Source organism: Aricia agestis, chromosome 11 (genome assembly GCF_905147365.1).
Source record: "Aricia agestis chromosome 11, ilAriAges1.1, whole genome shotgun sequence".
Classification (NCBI taxonomy): Eukaryota; Metazoa; Arthropoda; class Insecta; order Lepidoptera; family Lycaenidae; genus Aricia; species Aricia agestis.
Window position 1 is genome coordinate 11,771,747 of NC_056416.1, and position 22,855 is coordinate 11,794,601.

A 22,855-nucleotide genomic window follows, 5' to 3' on the forward strand; every position below is an offset into this window, starting at 1 on the left:
TTCGGCATGAATGGGCCGGCTCGACCGAAGAAATACCACGTTCTCACAGAAAACCGGCGTGAAACAGCGCTTGCGCTGTGATTCGCCGAGTGAGTGACTTTACCGGAGGCCCAATCCCCTACCCTATTCCCTTCCCTACCCTTCCCTTCCCTTCCCTCCCCTATTACTCTATTCCCTCTTAAAAGGCCGGCAAAGCACTTGCAGCTCTTATGATGCTGCGTTGCTTTCCATCAGGTGACCCGTTTGCTCGTTAGCCCCCTTTTTTCATTAAAAAAATTACAAAAAATGTACGATTTTTTCAAAACCTTTTTACCCAAAATAATTTATCACCATAAATGATAAAAAAGTTTTTTTCTGCTCACGCAGCTTACGATAAAACGTCAAAAACCGCAAGTGTGCGAGGGGCCTTATCGCGAAAAGTTAGTAAAGTAATTTCGGCAAGTCTCAGCGATCGGCCTGAGTCATAAAGTTAATCTATCGATCTAAAGAAATGATTTTATGGCGCACACATTAAAGCGTTAGCTCACTGTGGTGTAAGATTCTTTGCGTGTTTCGGCGCTCGTAAAATTATACCGAACCCTGGGACCGTAAATCCATCTGAAAACAACACTATTTTTACTTGCGTAGCGAAACTTTGGTAGGAACTTCTATTGGTTTTTTCGTTTTCGCATTGTAATAATATAATCCGTGTTTGATTTGTTCAAAATATTTTTTATACTTGCAGAACTAATGTCATCCTTACTAGAATTTGCTAATCTGGGTGCACGGTAGAGCCAAGCGAAGCGCAAGGGCACTACCTACCTTCTCTCGAAATGTTTCGTCGTTTTTTTGGACCCAGATAGTTAATATTTTCAGGATAAGATGTTAATAATAGTCTTATTAAACATACAAATTCTTAATTGAATAGATTTAATACTTTAGATTTTATTGGTATCTAAAATACGCCGATTTCGTCACTGACTCACTCATGATCATTAAAATGTTTGGCTACTTCCTGAATCCTGAAGTGTTAGAAAACTGAAATTTGGTATTTAATTTAAGTTTAGTATACGACTAATGCAACAATTTATAAACTGAGAACTCCCCCCCATCCCCTAAAATAGGAGGGTAGAGTTTTATATGAAACTTTCACCAATTGTACGAATTAAGACATAAGAGTTTACATGGGACTGTAGACAGTAACTAAAAACATTTAAATAAGTACTTACGATAGGACCAACTTACAAAAAGAACTGACCAAAAAACTCAAATCTCACCAAAAACATTTCTTGTAAAATGTTGCCGAGATTTTACAATTCAGATCAGAAACTATTCGCATAAATTTGCATCACATCCGCGACGGTAGCGAAACGCCGAATCTCTCTAATATATATAATCTAAAAAATATTTACTCGTATATTATAGAATTTGTTTTAGTTAAGGTCAGCCCCCGTAGACAAGTGGCAAAACGCTAACGCTAGCGCTACAAAATGTATGGATTTGACATTAGTATTTTAGTATTCGCTAGCGAAGCGATGACTCATGTCAAATCGCATACATTGTGTAGCGCTATCGTTAGCTTTAGCGTTAGCGTTTTGCCACTTGTCTAGGGGGGCAGTAGAGTTAGGCCATGTAGATTCAGAAGCTTAGCTCTACATGAAATCCCATATCTTTTTCACAGGGTAAACCTTATTTGGTCGTCTCGGTAACATTTTACAAGAAATGTTTTTGGTTGGATATTATTAAGTATGAAAGTGTTTGTCTGAACTACCTCATCAGTCGACACGCTTAAACTTCTAAACCGATTTATATGAATATGCCATGAAGATATTATGTAGTTTGAGAGACGGAAAAGGATATAGGATAGTTTAAAAAAAAAATATCCGGTCTCCGTCCGAAAAATGAATTTCAGCGCAACAGAGTTGGGGGCGTCATTTAGTAAATACTCCGAAACATAATAATATTATTTAATTTTATGTTTCCCTTTTTTGCTAATAGTACTTTCGTTAATTTGGAGAGAAGCCTATAGGTCTGACACGCCGCGGTGACGTTGAGGTTAACGACTGCGAGCTGCTCCATTGTTTACCAAAACAATGCCTGACGCAACCCTCATGTGAAAAATGTCGCCTAAACGTGATTTATTTTAGAAAGGTATTTACATAGAAACGAAATTAATGTAGACCTCGTTAAAGAGGTTGCTAAGGAAAATGCGTGATAAAAAGTTTCAAATGTCTACTCGTGGTCGTAACGAAATTAGTGCACAAAGAAAAAAAAACGTAATTAGATCGACTGATTCTTTTTTTCAAAAGTTCGATATTTATCCGTGTAAAATAAATTGGTAATTTTGGAGTCGCGATGGGCGTTTTGGCGGGAAAATAACTGGATCCGTGGATAATTAATGACTTCATTTATGTTTCTGCTTTTGAGAGCTCAGATTTTGCTGACCGCTTTTTTCTTTTTTGTTCGGGCGCTCATTTTGCGTGCAAATTATTGTGCTGAATTGAAACTGTAAGTTTGAAAACCCTGACCGATATTAATATCTGGGTAACCTTTCATTAAATTTTACGGCATTTTTTATTGTTATTAAAAAAGGAAAAAATAATGCATTTTTTTAAATTAAGTTTTTGAACATATTTTTATTTTAGTATTAACGAATCTGTTACGTTTTACTTAATTTTCCGTATAAACGAAACCATAAATTATTTAGAATTTCCGTTTAACACAGCTTTTGGTGTCTATCTATTAAAAAAATAATTCAGCTTTTATTTACACACATTCATGATAGAGGAATTCACGTGATCGTTCTAAAACAATCCATTTTAAAAACGCCCACGCGACGAAAAAATAAACGACTCGTACACTAAGATTGGGCGGAGAAAATTAATATGTGAGAGCGCTCTCGTAAATATTCTGGGATAAGCAGAATAAAAATCATAGCAGAATATTATACATCATTTTATAGCAAGTTTATTGGATGAATGTCAAGTTTTGCATTGAGATTCCGGAGCTGATTTGCCTAATAAAGATAGTTAATGTAATAATATCTGGCTTACTGCGTAAACATGCCAGTAGTTTGCCTGAAAAATGCCCTTTATTATTTGTTTCCTTTCATGTATAATTAATTCTATCAATATTTGATTGATTGATTATGATTTGATATTTTATAGGTATAATTTTGAGCTTAAGCCGCTTCAACTCCCAAGCGGCCACATGTGGCCGCGAGAACAATAGGTTTCCAAGAATCCGCGATTGAAGGATCGAATTTTTGAAAAAAAAATTGAGAAGGATTATACATAGTCATCGTAATTTTTTTAAGAACCTTGTCAATTCTACATGATTGTTCATTTCTACTATTTGGAGTTGCTTAAACTAATTTCTTGCGATAATAATAAAATATATTAAATTATGCGTTGTAGCTGTTTAGTGTCCATTTTTATGGAGATAAACTCACACGCCAGTAGCATGTTACTGGCAAGTGGCATGCGAGTTTATCTGCTTGTATCTCATGCAGATTTGCGTCGGGACTGTCGGGTTATTGTTATTCACGGCGCATCGGGTTCGTCTCAGCCCTGACCCCGTGAACTCTGTCAGACCGGGACAGCGCGAACAAAATATCACACTGAGATATTGGATTGCTGTAGCTAGTGTAGTGTTAGGGTCGGCTTAAGAAAAACATTTTTGGTCTTTGAAAAAATTATTACTAACCACCATCAATTTCTTCTTAACAGCTTAACAGTTTAGTTTATGCAAAATATTATATTATCACATCGGCAGGATTTTTGTGCTCTTCGAAACTCAATTTAGTGGCAAATATTACAACAATATTTTTGACCATCGGTGGTGGTGGTTTGACAGGTGGTGGCCTGATGTATATGTTTGGTTTAAAGCAGCGAATGATTTTTTTCAATTTTAGATGTTGTTAATATGTATTGTGTTATGTGTACGAATATTAGCGAAGAAAAAAAGGTAACAACAAAGCAGCTATTATTATAGATCGTTATTGTTAACTCATTATCTATTTATGTATTTGGGAACACTTGCCTGGTGTAAATCCGTTATAAGTGTAATTGTAGAGCTCATTCATGATTGTTTTGTGAAGTTGTAGTAAGTTTGCTATAGAAGTTAAAGTGTACGTGCTTTCAGAGCATGGAGGTGTGTATTCTGGCAACTTGTTGCTTTTGTTATTATCACGTTCGCTTTAGAATAATATAACATGTATTTAATGCTTTTTGCACTTGACAAAGCGGTCCAGAGAGGATAAAAAAATCTAGTGTATTTATTTTGTAAGTAGACAAGCCTTTTTTTATTTTTCTCGTCTAGGCGAGCGTTAATATAAAGAAATGTTGTTGTGTTTTTCGCTATTACTGAGAATTCAATACTCTAAAAATAGTCACCCACTTTACATATTTTCCGATGACCTAAACTTTACCTATTTTAATAGTTTGTAACGGTTACGTCCTTAATTAGAATAGGTACAGAGAGAATTTGAGGCTTCTCTTCTGGTTTAATGAGGGGGCAATCGTGTCATCCCTCTCGCACAGTTTTGGCCCCGCCCACCGGGCGGTGAGAAAATCAATAATATAGTCCAGAAGTGCGTTTGGTGAGCTAGAATGCTGACGTCGCCTATCTAGGCGATCCACTCTTAAAATCTAGATATTGTTTACATTTCAAAAAGTTTGACCTAAAAATTTTTAAATGTAGAACTTTATTTTCTTTTAATTTTTATTGCAAAGTGCATCTTTTTATTTATTTATTCTAAATATTTTACTTGCTTGCTTTATTATTTTTTGGGGTACTCGGTATGTGTGTAAACTTTAGTTATATCTCATAACATCTCGTTAATTATGTACAATAATTAAACAGAAGGTATCTAGAATTTATTTTTAGTACACATCTATGAAGTTTATATACTTTTACATTAATATTATCCCGCCATTATAATATTATATAGAAATAAATAGACATTTTAAAATTTACTGATACATAACTCCACAGAACAATAAATTTATTGTTCTGTGCATAACTCTGACTCGTCTCGTGGATCATAGCAGTATCCTTAAATAGCTCCACAGAACCCCCTCGAGGCTCGTTACAACACAATAGGCATTGATGACCCCAGGTTAGAGTTAATCCAAACACCTCTGTCTTGGCAATTGCGTGTTAAGACCCGATACCCGGATAATAGATATCAGTAACGGGTTAAGATGTTGAACGTCAATGGGTTAACTTTTTTGTACCCAATAAATTTAACATAATATTATTCATATTATTTATTAGGTACTGCAGCATAATTTATTTTTCGTAAATTAAGCCCCCAACATAGCGTATGAATGATTAATACCACAATATGTACAATATAGAGGTACAAAGTAGGGTATAGTACTGTTATAGCATAGACGTTCACAATTTTACCTCGATACAATTATTTAAAAATAAATTTATAATGAGTATGCATTTCATACATTGAATGCAATCTGAAATGTAACCGAGATAATATAATATTATTATCATTATAGTAGGTCAGTATCGGATCGTTGTAGGGTTTCGCGGCGCGGCGTAGCCTCTCGTAGCGAACTACGTGAAGGGTCTGCTCACACAGAAATATTGTAACAAATTTTTATTAAGCTTTTCAAAATTTTAGTAAATTCTGTACACAAAAAATTGTGTAACAATAAGTATTATCTACAATAGATAATCTCAGATTATTTAAGAAACGTTACTTATAAAGTATAATATTTGATACACACAAAAACGTTAAGCATAACAAAAAGCCTACTATTATTAAGGCCCTTTTACATGCTGGATTACGATTAATAACCATGATTGCCATCATTCCATTTCGTATTAGCGTGACACTCGTGCGAAGCCGGTCTGTTGCTAGTCTCGTATAAAACGTCTATCGCTTCTTTGTTATTTATAACGAAAGATTAATTACGAGGGCGTATTTTAAGAATTCGTAACTTTCAGTCGCCGGGATTCAGAATTTAATTTAAAAATTCCGAAGTGTAACGAGACAGGTGGACCGTTATGAATTTTGCCGTTAGTTGCAGTTTTTTGCGGACTTTGTACGTAAGCTAATTAGTAATTACACGCCAGGTCCGTTTGGGTTCGTTTGCAGTGATTTTTGTGTAAATATTCAAATAAACCAATGACACTTATGATGTGTGAGGGTAAATGACCAATCCTAGAAGACCATTTTGTCTTATTATTGTGCATTGCTAATCTCTTATATATAAAATTCTCGTGCCATGTTATTTACTGATTTTAACCAAATTTTATATGCATATTCAGTGGGTCTGAGAATCGGCTACTGGGTACTTTTTATATTGATAAGTGCATTTGATGAATAAATAATAGTAAATTATTACAACTCGAGACTGACGGCGACTATTGTTTGTGCGACGGAATAGCGATGGACGTTGCCATGGTGACATACTTATTTAGTCACTTCTATAAAATAATATGGGCGAAATACTTTATATGGATGGCAAAGAAACGTTTGCCGGGACAGCTAGTTTATAATTTTTGCCATGTTACCAGTATTGCATATTATATTTATGCTTATTGCATATTAGTAACGATGTAATGGCTAGCATTTTGTAACTTCAGATAATTTTAATAGACTATTTTGAAATTTCAGTAGTATATCAGTTAATACAATATTGAAATTCAAAATAACCCATTTGTAGATAATAATTATTGTAGATACCAGTTATAGTATAAAATAACATTAAAATGCTTGCTAGTGCATGCGGCTTTGCCCGAATGAAGTATTCCGATCCCCTATTGAGAGAGGTCTCCCCAGTAGTCATAGTACGTCGATGCGCCGCGCGCGAAGACCAATGATTAATCTAAGAGAAAAATCCTTAAAATTTTGAAACTGTTAAGCTTACTTAACTCACAAAATATAACATGGCTTTCCATTGATGTAATAATTTCAGGAATCGTCTTAATAAATCCAGACATGTAGCCCCTACATTGTAGAAGCTACAATGTCACAAACTCGAAAAGACTTTACTCTTTATAATATTAGCAAGCATATTGTTTGTATTTCTAGTATGAACCACATTACTACAACATTCTAAACGTTCAGCGAACTCATAAATAATGTGTGTATTGTTAAATTTTTGCTCCATCATAAAACATTATTGGTTTACAACTAGTAACATTTTACCCCACACAGTGTTAGATGTTCGTTGTTGTTAGATGATCTTTAGTATCGGATACGAACCGCAATCAAAGTTAAAAGCGCCCATTAAAACGACAGTAAAGGTGCGTCCACACTGCGCTACTACGGGAACGGATAGACCAGCCGCGGTACTCAACCTTATTTTTATACGGACCAAAACATGTTTTAACTTTGGTGTCGCGGGCAGCAACCAAAATTGTTCAGTAAATAATAACCTTATTCAAAATTAATAAACTCCCGGCGTCGCGGGCCGCAGGTTGAGTACAGCTGGGATAGATCCGAGGATGCAATGTAAAGAAGTTTTTTTTATAATAATACAGTTCACTACCAATGATATACATTGGTAGAGAACTGTACAAAATTATGTACCAGCGAGGAAATTGATTCCTAGGCAGTTGACGGACTTACGTCATGTGGTCGGCTTATGTCAATTCAATGTTAGCTGTGATCGGTCGGATGGGTTTGACTTAGCGCGACCAAATTACTTAGGTCCTTTCATCAACTCTCATCAACTTTTCTGATAATTAATAATACATTTAGATCTTGTTAAAGATTGTCTTCATCAAAAACCATCTCCTGGTATGCACAGTGTAGTAATACGACCATACACTTATAGCAGGGGTTCCCAAACTGAGATAATATGTCCACTGCCCACTTTGAGAACAATTTTTTTGGCGCCCCCCTTGTTTCACCTACTTTCAAATCTTTATTTAAATTAAGTTTGACGTATGAAAAAATATGAGTAAGTGAACTCGGAGTCTCAGATTTTTAAAAATAAATGCAAAATTAGACGTTGACAAACCAAATGTGGGGAATAAATGCATTAATTTAAAATGCGTCCAGATGAAATAAAATTATAAATCCCAAGCCTCTACACAACGCCCTAATTTTTTTTGGGTCCCCCTTCTGGCCTGCAGTGCCCACAAGGGGGTATTATCGCCCACTTCGGGAAAGGCTGGTTTATAGTAATCATCTCTCATTCTTCAAAGTTGATTTTGTAACTTTATTGCAAATGGATTGGTCTTCCAGTACGTTATCGAAAATGAAATAATAAGGATTTATCTTCAATCGACCTCTTTCTTCTACTCGTCTTTTTCACTACGAATATATTTTTAATACTATCGCATTCGTGTTTGTACAAACCACTTATTATTTGGGCGAAGCAGAGACATGTAGAGATAGGTTAATAAACGGTTTTCTTTATGCTCAACGACCTCGCTATTGCTTATTAAAGGTCTACCAGAATCTGATGGCAAAAAGTGAGAAAATATATTGACTCTAGCAATACCGGGGTAATTATAATAAAACATTTTGATCGTTTTTTTCTCTTATAGCGGCTGATTCTGTGTGTTAAACATGCAAATATAAAAATTTATCCAATGATCAAGGATATTTTTTGAAAATCTGCTGTCAAAAATTGCCATCAGATTCTGGTAGACCTATAATTATTATATCGTACTGTCTCTATGTATGTACACACTTTGAAAAGCAGTAAATCCCACCAGGTCATGTGATTCTAGCACTGGCAACACTAATCATTTATATTTCGTCTCATTATGAAGTTTTCAACATAATTTTTATACGTTTTAGATAACTTTGATCGCGCTATTTTTGTAAAGGTTAAAATTAGGATACCATGCTTTAATAATAACGACCTATATAGTATAATATACGAATGTAGTAACCGAAAATTGAAATTTAGAAACAAAATAGCAGATCGAGTTAGCAAGATAGGTTCTTGCAACATAATGAAGTTCCAAATGATTTAATGACATTGTTGTTTTATTATTTTACTAAAGTCTAAAAAGTAAAAACCTAATGGCAGTCATGCATACTTTCGGACTAAACAATGAAAGAAGACTCGTTTAGAAGAAGATTTATTTACATCAAGTGACACGTATTAGTCCTTCTAAATGAGTTGATAATTGCTTAATTGATTCAAAACTGAATTATAAATAGAACTTATTTAAAGTAAAAAAAGCAAAATAAAGACACACAATAATGTCTGCGACGTAACCCGAGCTCCCGGTGGAAATCCCATTAGGCCACTGTGGCAACAACCCTCTCTAGCGTAAGCATTGTAGCTTACAATCAAAGCAAATATTGTTCTTACAAAAACGTCTGACATCATCATCCTAACGTGACTCTACATTTTAACATGGTCCTCTGATATCTATGGAAAACCTTGTATCGATACAAATGCAAGTTGAACGCTCAGCAAATGCAAGGAAACCTAAAGTTAAATATGTGCCAAAACGCGATGAAAACGCGCAGAAGACGAGCGCATCAGAAACGTCAGTGCGCAAAAAAAAGCTCGTGTGGAAGGGCCCTAAGTAGTCTAAGTACCATTGAAGAAATTGATTCATAAGAAGATTTGTCAGCTGGGCTTGACATAATGCGACCAAATTACGTAGGTCCGCCATCTGCCTATAAATCAAATTCTCTGATAGCTAGCACATCGACGTATACTTTTAACATCAATTTAATCATAAAGTTAATATACCTAGCGGAATAGAGAAACAAAGGCCTGAGCAAGAGAGATGTCACTATCAGTAACACTGCATGGTAAAAAGAGACGTGTGATATATGACAGCAGCACTCTTTTTTGACGTCCAGTCGGCACGTGCCGCACGTTGACAATTTAATCACATACAATTCGTACACATATTATTTTTCACACAGATGAAAACTAATTTTGGTTTCGTTTGACAGCTCGAGATTGTTGCTCTATTCCGCTAGGTACATTAACTTTATGAATTTAATGAAGATTTTAATATTACTTTTATACATTGTCTGTCAAATTGTTCATTTAACTAGAATTAAGTTAACAATAAATAAATAAAGTGCGGCCATACTGCAAGACCTGTACTTTTATATTTACAACACTAGTAATCCTTATGAAAATTGTAGAAACATCCACACTAATATTAACTATAAATGAAAAAGTGTTTATGTGTTTGTCTGTTACCTCTTTACGCTTAAACCGCTGAAGCGATTTTAATGAAATTGGGTATGTACATTGTATTATCAGAGAAGTTGATTCCTATAGGCAGATGGCGGGCCTGAGTAATTTGGTCGCGTTAAGTCAAACCGATCAGACCGATCACAGCTAACATTGAATTGACATTTAAAGCCGACCAATTGACGCAATCCTAGGAATCAATTTCCTCGATGGTCAAACTTTGAATCCGAGGAAAGGACCTAGTTCTTATCCTAGAAAATGTACAGTTCCCACGCAACAAACGAATTTCGGCGCAACGTAGTTGTGGGAATCATTTAGTATTACTTATAATATTTCTAAGTTTGTAAAGAACATTCAGTGCCCCGAAAACATGCTATTTTCGATTTCGATAGTTTCGATTTAAGACGCTCCCCCTACGGAGATACCGTAATTTACCGTTTTTAGAGCCTTATTAACTCATAATTTGAAAGCTACAAAATTATAATAAAAATTCAGCAATAATCATATATATATGAACGTTCCTTCTATGAATAATATATGACGTTCCTTTCATAATTATTAATTTCCTATTTTTGTTTTGTATACTCATGATATTATCAGCTTCTAAAGTAATACCAATTTATTCAAATTCAAGCATATCTCCCTAGTATTTATATATTACGGTTATTTGAAACACACGCCAATAGATCGACAATTTCAATAACTATGTCATACTGAAAGTTTGATTTTTTTAGGTCATTGTGAACTAAGATAAGTAAAATAACTTTAACTACAATGCAAAATGTCAAATCTTTGGTTAAATTTACAAAATAGGATTTTGGCGCGATCTCGGCCACGCGGCAAACATTTGCCGCGTTGCCGAGATTGCGCCAAAATCCATTTTTTTTCCCATGCATCAAGGTCGTTTGCTCAGGGGATGGCCTTAACCATTTCAATTAGCTAACTCCGAAACAACTAATAACACCGATTTAATCCCTTAACAACTCATAACTCACATATTCATGTCAACCAGCAGTAACGCTCTCCACATTAAACTAACAATTTAATGAGCAATAATTGTGTGAAAAATACGAAGTACTATCACGGAATGTTATAACGTCTAATTCTATTAGTTTCAGCACGTAACTTCCATGTTTTACAGGAATTTAGAACTTACGTTTAAACATATAATTGGAGTGCTGAAAGTATTTTAAATGTTGAATACTGAATACTTTACGCTTTCAAAAGTTCTTTGTTTTTATTTGTAAACTAAATTACGAGTACTGTAACGAATCTACAAATTCTACCAAACTATCTATAGTGAGATAATTATATACGAAAGGCTTTATATTACAATATTAACACTCTTTAAGATAAGAATTTAAATTTTTGGCCTTAAAAATCGAAAAAACTTAGCTTTCTTCAAAATTGGTGAAAACATATTTTTTGTGAAAGTTTTGAAAATCAGAATATTAGATACTATTTACATCTTGATATAATAAAGATAAATAGAAAAATCATTTTTTATCATTTTTTACAGGCTGTAGTATGACTCAAGCAGCTGATAATGTTACCCATGCCTCTGCAATTAATTCTGGTATTCAGAAGAACAAAAATATAACATTTCGTATGAGGTAATAACGAGAAAAGTTTACACAACTCACTATATTGTAACTTATTTATAACGTAACTATAATGATACTTTTTTTAATCCATAGCGGGATACTTTGCTTTTAAATAGAATAATTAGAATTAGAGCAGTGCTCAAAACATAGCTCAGAAATTAGCTGACCGTGTGGCAACCGACCTGTGTATTTGCATAATGATCCTTCTTATAGTTTTCCAAGTATCTTCAAACCAAATTTTACTACATTCGGTTCATCCATTTGAGCAAAAAGAATTAGCAGACACATATTTGAAATTATCTTTTTTTTGCCATTTAGCCGAAACTTTTTCGTTATCGCTTCGTTATAGAATCGGCGATCAAAATGTATGGAATAGACATAAGACGAGTCGAACGTCAAAGTCATATTAACGAACGCTTATGTCAATTCCATACATTTTCATCGGCGATACTATAACGAAGCGAAAACGAAAAGATTTTGGCACACCCCCCAGGACTTTAAACAGTTTCCTGGGCAGAAATTTTAGAAAACCGATAGAGCCGGGGGGAAAAACGAGTTAATTTTGCCAAGAAAAATATTCTTATTTCGCTTTTAAGTAAATATAAAACAATTTTGACTAACGGTAATTGAATATTTATTTAGAAATTCTCGTTCCTCTCGTAAGTTTACTCCGAGTTTCTCTCATTAAAGTTTCTGAATCTTTATTTGGCTTCACTGGATACTATCTTACTTCTTGAATACATTTACACATATTGAAGACAGTGATTACGACTTCTATGTTTCTTTGAACCTTGAAGAATTTTAAGGTTTTAGAGCTTAGATATTTAATTCTACTACTGGTAAATAAAGAAATTTTGATTCCAAAAAATCTCTGTGTCAAAGAGGTATGATATATTTTTGCCTGTATTGTGTCTGTCTGCTTCTAAGACCACTTAAGGGAGGCGAGGCGAGGGATGGCCTCGGGCAAACGACCTTGACCATATTTGACGCGTTCGGCGTTGCCGAGATCGCACCGAAATCCAATTTTTTTACTTATTAGTTCAAAATTGATATAAAAAAATCAAACGGGGAATATGTAGCAAATGAAATTATCTATCAATTTTCGTGTGTTTAAAATAAAAGTAATTTTTAAATTTTAAATACTAGGGAGATGCTGCAAGTACGCTTGAATTTTATACATACTTTGGAAGCTAATATCATGAGTATAATGAACAAAATAGTAAATTGCTAATGCGGAAAGGAATATTAAAATACTGAAGATTATTGATGTATTTTTATTATATTTTTGTAGTTTTGAAATTATGAGTTAGTAAGGCTCTAAATACAGTAAATTCAGCATTTCCGTGGGGCGCCTTAAGTGAAATTGCATGAAATTTGGTGAGAGATATCTGTGAGCCCCGGGAAAGGACACATATTAGTTTCTAATTTCTATTGCGCAGCTAAAACTTATATATATAGAGTATAACTATATATATTATAATAATTAAATTTTCGTACAACAGTGCTCGTTGCCAAGCTACTTCGAAACGGTTGTACCGATTAGATAAAAATTAAACCGCTTATCGGATCTGTCTAAGTCTAAATAGTATAGCTGAAATTGTATTTAAATATTCTATTTAGTATAGCTGAAATTGTATTTAAATATGAAACGATATGGCGAATCAAAGTTTGCTGGGTCAGCTAGTAAATAATTAACTGCATTTAATTTTGAGACTTGACAGCTTAAAAATAACAATCTCGATGTGTTTTTCTCCACGAAACTGATGACAAAAATTCATTAAAGTATTTTGATGAATCTATAACACGACAGAATCAATCCTCGGTATAATATGTTAAAATATGTCAGACTATTCTGGGCGACGGAATATGATAAATGTGCTCCGGACTGAGATATATAAATATAAACTATGCATGATTAGCTTCTATCACGCTGTGAGCACGGATACGCAAAATTCGAGATTTAGTATCGGTTAAAAAACGTTAGTTTGTTGTTAGTTTTGGAACTTGTGGTGTCAGGTAGACAATTTAAAAGGTATTATAATAGTTCATCCCGAAAAAATCTATCCAAGAACCGTACATTTTTCCGGGAAAAAAATATCCTTTCCCGATAGTCAAAGTATCACCATACCAAGCAGCAAAATCGGTTCAGCGGCTTGGGGATGAAGAGGTAATAGACAGACAGACACACTTTCGCATTTATGTATCAGTATGGATTTCACTGTAACCCAGTGTTTTTTTTTAAAGAAATAAGGGGGCAAACGAGCAAACGGGTCACCTGATGGAAAGGAACTTCCTTCGCCCATGGACACTCGCAGCATCAGAAGAGCTGCAGGTGCGTTGCCGGCCTTTTAAGAGGGAATAGGGTAATAGGGATGGGAAGGGTAGGGAAGGAATAGGGTAGTGTACAGCAAACACGCTCTACGTAGACACAAGTTTCACGTCTATATTAACCGCATTGTTGTATTTTGTACTGCTTTAAGCTATCGGAAATCACACTAAGGGTGAAGCCAAACGAGCGTAATTTGTGAGTTGTGAGTCGCAGAATTTCGGCTGGCAGAAATTCTGCTGCATTTAGTTTCATACAAAAGTCCCGTTTGATTCACACGAGCGTAATTTTGTGAGTCATCACTAACAAAATTACGCTCGTTTGGCTTCAGCCTAATGATTGCTTCAAGTTGCCGAAAATGCGCTTGATTCTTTTTTTCTTGATTCTTGATTTGTCTACTGTACCTATATTAATTATTATTATCTATATTATGTTTATGGTATCGGTCTTTGCACTTTTACGTCAAACCAAGGTGTATTTGTGTAGTAGTTTTTTCTTCATACCTTCTGTATATGAAATAATAAATGGTACATTTATGTAAAAATTGCACAACAAACGCATATTAAATAAGTTAAGATTCCTTAGATCCTTTAAAATATAATTAAAGCTATAAAAATGCGCTACTAACAGTAATTAATAATAAATATTAAAAATCATGACGTCTCATAAGAAAATCTTTATTAATCACTAGAGAACGCTCGCAACTCTATTGCCTCGAAATTAGTTTATCGCGCAGGAATCGTACATGTTTCGGGGTTAAAAAGTATCCTATGTCCTATCTCCGGGTCAAGTACTACGAGTATCTCGACCATACCAATCGGTTCCATGGTTTAAGCTTGAAGAGACAGACAGACAGACACACTTTAGCATATATATAATATTAGTATGGATATGGATTCCAATTCTCATATGCCCACTGTACACATACAGTTAGCTGGACGGTTGGCGACCCTACGTCACTTGCGTCACGCCGCACGCGTCCACGCCGCAACCGCGCGGCCGCGCCCGCGCACGCCGCACGCCCGTGCGTCATCCTGCGTCACGTGCTCAATTATCTCTATAAACAATATCTATGGTATTTGTTTTCTTCCTTTAAACCGTCTGCGGGCTCCATCAATAGATTATTGCATTATGTTTCTTGTTATTGTAGGTGATTTACCTTTTTCTCATGCAAAATACAATAATAAGCGATGCAAAAAGGCAGCTGCATGTTAATCTCTTGTTTTCCCTTTGTTCTTAAAAAGTTATTTTAGTGCGTAATAAACTGATTTTGCCAAAGATGAGATGTACCGCTAAAAGCATTCCTATTAGTAATTTGACGCCACTCCACGTTCGCTATGCTCGCGCTAAATCCCAAATTGACAACTGAAAGTAGAGCGTGCAACTTTCCGAAGTTGTGATGCTTTGCGCTAGACGTAAAGTGATGGGATGACATGTATTCTTCCCTGTGTATTGCTAAGTACTCACATACGGTATTACCAGAGTAGACAGAATGATAGAGTATGCCGACTTAGAACTGATGTTGAAATTTTTAAATTTGATGTATTATGACGAAAATCGTCGCCAGGGTTGTTAACTTGTTACAGAGTAGACAGAATGATAGAGTATGTCGACTTAGAACTGATGTTGAAATTTTTAAATTTGACGTATTATGTTGAAAATCGTCGCCAGGGTTGTTAAATTGTTACCTACGAATTTAAAACTATGACATATTCGCTGGACGTGTTCCTCTTTGGTCGTATTGTTGTTTGTGTTTTGGCACATGCGATTAAAATTGACAGAATCCAATTTTTAAATCTTTATTGTAAATATTTAAAAATAAATTACATCAGCCAGCGCGAGGCACATTCCGTTCATAATCCTAGTGAAACCCGACGAATTTGACAGATATTGAAACCTGTTCGTTTCTTTGCAGTCGAACTACTGGTAGTTATGTCTATTGTGCTTGTTACGTACGAATTTAAAACTATGACATATTCGATGGACGTGTTCCTCTTTGGTCGTTTTGTTGTTTGTGTTTTGGCACATGCGATTAAAATTGTCAGAATCCAATTTTGAAATATTTATTCTAAATATTTAAAAATAAATTATATCAGCCAGCGCGAGGGACAATCCATTCATAATCCTAGTGAAACCCGACGAATTTGACAGATATTGAAACCTGTCCGTTTCTTTGCAGTCGAACTACTGGTAGTTATGTCTATTGTGGTATTACTCGATAGTTGTACTCCAAATCGAGTAAAAATTATCATGTGGACCGCAAAACTCACAGCTCAAAGGCTCGCATAGAGCCGGCTGGATGGATTTTTACTCGATTTTTTAAAATGAAATAAGGAGGCAAACGAGCAAACAGGTCAATTGATGGAAAGCAACTTCCGTTGCCCATGGACACTCGCAACATCAGAAGAGCTGCAGGTGCGTTGCCGACATTTTAAGAGAGAATAATGTAATAGGGGAGGGTAGGGAAGGGAATAGGGGAGGTTAGGGAAGGAAATAGGGGATGGTAGGGAAGGGAAAAGGGTAGGGGATTGGGCCTCCGGTAAACTCACTCACTCGGCAAAACAAAGCGCAAGCGCTGATTCACGCCGCTTTTCTCTGAGCCCGCGGTATTTTTCCGGTTGAGCCGGCCCATTTGTGCCGAAGCATGGCTCCCCCATGTCAAAAATTTGGAGTAAGACTATCGAGTAATACCGATAGTGAGTACTGACCCATAATATGATGGGTAAAAAATTCAATTTTGATGTAAATGTAATAAGTTTTGCATACTTGTTTAGCACCCTCAAAAACTCTTGGTTCCTACTTGTCAAGCTCCTTGTCAGCCGTGTGCCTGTATTCATAATACTGTAATTAATCATATTACATACCTCAGTAGCTAGAACTTTAATACCTCGATCGTGGGAATCGCAGACACAATAAATTTTCAATTGTTATTGTCACCCAAGCCGGGTGCCGCTTGGGGATTTAACTGTGATAGGTCGGATGGGTTTCACTTAACGTGACCAAAATACTTAGGTCCGTCATCTACCTAAGAATCAACTTCTCTGATAGTACAGTTCGGAATTTTCCGCTACACCTCATACAGGTATTTAACTGGTGAGGCATGCGCATGTTTGCGATCCAATATTGCAGTTAAATAGACATTAAAAGTGGCAATTAAAGAGGAGATTACGAGCCGGGAGATTAATGCATTTGTTTGATGTAGTTTGGAATGGAGACGTTAGTCAATATTTATTTGGATGCATGTATGTAATATTCGCTAGGAAACGAGGCGTGCGTTTTTATTGGTGCGTAAGAAAGAGTTATGGATATACCGAATTTATTTTGAGTCTCAAATAGATTATCTGCGTCACGTCGAGACTCGTCATGTGACTAGTTATTTTCAATGTTACGTTTTTTGCTGACGAAATCTGTAAACCATATTAATTTTTATTGTTATTTGTAAAATCATTTTGAAGATCTTGAGATAATGTCTGTTGATTGATAGGAACATACATACATTATCTATTGAAAAAAATTAACCAATCAGCACCACAGTTAGATGAAAAAACTCCTGTTAAAAACCTTATGAATCTGGGATAGGTCGACGAAAACAAAAATCATGAAAACCCCGGATTCCAATCTTTTCTTAAACCAGACGTTAACACCCGCGCGACGTGTTCTAATGAGCGGCGAACAAGACGATTGAAATAACTTTTGTTTTGTACATTTTGTAACTAGACCAACTTAGATGACTGTTTGAAATGTTTGGCCGATGTCCAAGTTGTAAATTAACTCGATTCGTTTTTTATTTGCAGGTAAATCGCCGAAAGATATGGAGACAAACGTTGCGGCCCCCGAGATTTGTTGGCCCCTTCCGGCCCACACGTTTGGGCCAAACGCGGCCAAATAAAGTTACGAGTACGAGGCAAAGTTTCGGATAATGTAGATTGAATAAACGTAGCTCGTACACTTGTATTTTTATTTATATCTAACGAAGATTACGTCTGAGTGCCAGGAAATGTATCGAAATGCGTAGCTAAATATTATCAACAGATAAGTACTATAAATAATACTAAATCTAAGGACGTAATATAATATCAACCAAATTAAGGTATATTGTTTACTTTGATGGAGTTTATAATATTATACATAGGTACATATTACATGAGTACCCATTATGCACTAAAACTTAATATTATGCAACTCAACAAAACCTAGCGAAGCCTTTGTAAAATATCTAAATATCTGTCAGAAATTTTCTGGAAATAGAATAATTTTTCATAAAAAGTTTTTTTTCAATGAAGAAAAATACTAATCTTTTGAAATAAGGTAGGTAAGCTTTACCGCTGCTAACACATAATGTTTAATTAAAATAATATTAATACTATTATTATCTGTAATATTAATAATTATGCTATTTAACATGAAATAGTATAAACATGATTTTAGTAAAGTGGATATTTATCATATTCATAAATACCTTATATATTATTAATTTGTATAATTATGTAGGAATTGATGATATAAATTTTGAATTTGTGAACGTTTGAATTTTCAGCGCATTCAATAAAATAATGGTAAATGAGATGAATCAAATATGTAAATATGGTAAATTAATTGGTAAATAGTTTTGGCATTAATGTTTAATTTATCAAAATTCAGAATTTCGGCTAGGAAACTAATTCGAACTAAATGTTATACCTACTTTATATACTAGCTGTTCCGGCAAACGTTGTTTTGCTATATAAAGTACTTCGCCCTGGATATTATTTTATTGAAGTGACTAAATAAGTATGTCACCATGGCAACGACCATAACGGCTAACCCGTCGCACAAACAATGGTCGCCGTCAGTCTCGATTTGTAATCATTTGCTATTATTTATTGAACAAATGAACTTTTTACATGCCCATCCGACGCATGGATCATCTTACTTATCAGACAATCAGGTGATCAGCCTGCATTGTCCTAACCAAACTTGGAAATAACATTTTTCCAACGCAGGAATCGAACCCATGACCTCCGAGTCAAGAGCCGCGCTCTATTCCACTAGACCACGGGGCGTTGCGAGTCTGGTAAGGTGCATTGGGGTAACTTCGGAAGAAAAAAAAATGGGGATATTCCGAAAATGGCAAATAATTACCAAACAGAAAGTAATTTTGAGCTCTGGCTACATTAACCGAGACGCCAATTTAATCACCTCCCCCACTTCCTTTCCCTCGAGCCGTCAGCCGGCAGTGTATGTGCGCTAAGTTCATTTTTTCGCGCCAAGTGCAATTTTATGATTTTTTTGGGATTATCAAAATTATCGAAATTACCCCGTATTTTTTTACACAGAAATTAGGTAAGTTACGTAATATTTTGTTTGTTTTAAAGAAGCTTTGACGTTTTTTGCTTTCCTAAGAATAGGTTATGTTGCTCTAGCTATGATTTTTAATAAACATTCGAAATAACCCCAGTGGGGTAAAATTGTTAACGAAATTTCCCCAAAAAATTTTTCATAGTCTTTTGCAGGGGTGTGCAACATAATAATATTCCGATTTGATGGTCCTAAAATATCGATTGTTCTATTTGTAGGACAAGGTTACTCTTGAATTATATAACTATAATAACCTATCATTATACAAAAAAACAGCTTATTAGGGTACCGTTTTAGTCGTTTTAGTTCACTAATCAACAAAACTTAGTTGACTATGGAACCCTAAAACGCACCCCTAACCAGCAGATTTTCTGTATATTGATAGGTTAATAGTTCTATCTCTGTTAGCTACCACTTTCGTTGGCTTTTTTATTGTTCTTATTCTATTTATTTCTTTGCTCCAAATGTTGAGGACATCTGCATCCCCGATGGGGTAATTTCGAAAATTTTTCGGTACAAAACTTAGTTTGGTGTCTTCTATGGCTTGTATGCACAATGTTTTTGTATGGGGTAAAATAGAATAAAAATAAATATGTGCCTTAAATGTATTTTTACATTAGGTCGTGTTTCGGCTGTTATTCGAAATTACACCTTGAGTATTCGAAATTACCCATGAAAAGTAGAAATAGGGTTATATTTTAAAGGGGTAGTTATATCAGAATCCGTAAATACTTTTGAACTAAAAAATATACAATTCACATGGAAATATGTTTATTATAACTAAAATGTTACAGTTATAGGTAACAATATATACAAATTCGTCTTCTAATCTTGAAACAATGACACAATATACTCACTCTTCCAAAAACTTTACGATATTGCCCCAATGCACCTTATAGTATATACAGTATCATGTATGTCCGAATTTCAAATTTGGACGTGTCTGTTTATCTATCGGTCACATTGACTGATAGATAAAAATATCCTAAGTACAGACACTCCTCCGTTTACATAATATAAAATTAAAATTCTCGTGTCACAGACAGCACAGTGTTTGCTGTTTGTGGGCGAATAAACGGCGCAACCGATTTTAATCAAATTTTGTATGTACGTTCATTAGGTCTGAGAATAGGTTTTTATCCACTTTTTATATTGATACAAGCAATAATTTAAATTATGGCAAAACAACATTTGCTGGGTCAGCTAGTTAAAGTATAAATTCATCCTTTTAAGGCTACGCCTTGATAATAATTTGGCTGTAGCGATATCAATTTTTCTCAGCAATGACTAAAGATAAGAAATTAGAGTTTATTGTCAGTATTCATCATGTCTTTGTCTTTGAATTACCCACAGCATAACACGATAGGTCAACTTTTATAACACAGAATAATCAATCAAAAAGACCTTGCAGAGGAAAAAGGGATTCCTATTTTGCCAACAGAGGAGAGTGATTTAAGAGGAGTCCACACCACCGATTTTCCATACAAACGTTGTCCCCTGTTTCCTCCCTGGATAATGCCGCTAGAGTTATGATTTTTTCCTGAATATCTATGGCCACTATAAGCAAGTCCCTATGTTTTCTTTTTTTCATAATTTTATTATTAAAAAAGATAAGAACGTCTAAAACCCAAAAAAATAGCCAGATTTTTCTGTGTTCAAACACCCAGAAAACAAAACTGGCTAAAATATACAAAAAAAAAATAAAACATAGGAACACAGCTCAAGCCTTGCTTTAATTCTTAATGAAAAAAGTACTTAAATCGGTTAAGTTTTGGTGAAGGAATCAGCGGACAAGGAATCGAAGATTTTCTGTTCTTTTATTAGAATTTTTGCCGTGTTGTCTCTATCGCGCTCTGCGGTGGGAGACTTGAGATTGGTGAGACAGCAATACATTTTCAAATACCTATTTTCAATTTCTCTCGCCCCTGGTGTATCCTCTTAAGCTTCCAACATTTGTACATAAATTGGTTCAAGCATAGACTTTAATTTGCCAATAGCTTATATGAAATGTATTTATGGTTTTTAAATTACGCGACAAAAACCATTTTGTCGCTTACGCCCTTTCCATTTTTTTGCTGTGCCATTGCTTGTTATCTATGAGAGGCCGGGCCGGCCTCTGATAGAAAACAATAGAAAACAAGCAATCTAAAACATATCCAACACGGTTTTTTATACGGCGTCATCTTAAACAAATTCCAAAAAGTTTTAATATGACCACAATTTTAATTGTATCGTGCTTTTAAAGTTATTTTAATATGTAGCTATAAAATGACACTTATATCTCTAAAATGTACACCACTTTAGTTCTTACAAAGTGTCAACTTACAATTTTCCAGTCTAGAACTTATTGCGCTTGAAGTAGCACGGTCGACTAACTTTGATACTTTACCTATTATATAACAATCCGCCCTTAAGTGGCGCTGGCAGTCGAACGTATGTCACTTATTGAACGGAACACCGGCCCTTAATCACGTTTAGCCATAGAAACTTATAATTATGACTGTGAAGAGCTTGCAGGGTATGATTTAAACCACTGTGGCTTTAATAAAAAAGTAAAGTTTGACGACCTGTGGCTCAGTTGGTGGGCTGTTGGTAGCTCAAGCCGGGGGTCGCGGGTTCGAATCCCGCCGACAAAACAAAAAGTTTTCAAAGTTCCTAGGTCATGGATATATGTATTAAATATGTAATGTGTATCATATAATAAAAATCTTAAATATATGTATATAAGTGTAAAAGTATTAAATATATTTCCGTAGTCTGGTACCCGTAACACAAGTCCTTCAGGTACTTACCACGGTGCCAGACTAACGTGGTGTGAAGCGTCCATAGCTGATATTATAAAAAAAAAACTGTTTTCCACGTTTGTCAAGAATTTAGCAAGCAAATCCTATTTTGTTGGGTAAATATTATTTGTGCCTTTGTCAAAATGTAATTACCATTAGTATCATTTTGTTTCGATATTATAAAAGTCAAATCCGATTGAAACGTGCTAAAAATATTCGTTATACTAAAACCTACGAATAATAAAAACTAAGGAATCGTAACTCCCATACTATTACCGTTTTGTTCCTTTTGATCTGTCATGTAACGTCAGCCTAGTACCGCTCAAGGTCACCTAAATATTGCAAATGTATTGAAATGTGTACCTAAGGGCTATGGTACACTTTTTTGACAAGTATTGTGGAGCATGTTTTTTGACGGAGTTACTTTTCCCTAGTTTTTATTATTCGTAGACTAAAACTATATTTTCTTCATGTAAAACTCAATTTTATCAATAACTGTAGTTTCACAAAACATTACAGTGTATTCAGATCTAACATTTATAAAAGCCCCGTCAAAAGATCAACAGGCGTAGTAAAAAGTGACTTCGAAAGCAATAAATTTGTTCGGTTGTCGGTAGCAAGTGGTGACCATTCGCGATTGCAGATTGATTCGTTGATTGAAGAGTCCCATTCGCT

The 22,855-nt window shown here is 35.0% G+C and overlaps 1 protein-coding gene and 1 long non-coding RNA gene across 5 annotated transcripts in view; both read left to right on the forward strand.

Annotated features, from left to right (window-relative positions):
• Positions 1-17,911, forward strand: part of LOC121731911 — a 79,010-nt gene extending 61,099 nt beyond the window's left edge. The window contains exon 3 of the long non-coding RNA XR_006036301.1: positions 17,855-17,911. This is a non-coding gene — a long non-coding RNA (uncharacterized LOC121731911). The remainder of the gene's footprint in view (positions 1-17,854) is intronic.
• The window catches only part of LOC121731909 (RNA-binding protein Musashi homolog Rbp6), a 618,826-nt gene that overhangs the window by 96,787 nt on the left and 499,184 nt on the right, over positions 1-22,855 (forward strand). The gene's annotated exons all lie outside the window — the stretch shown is intronic.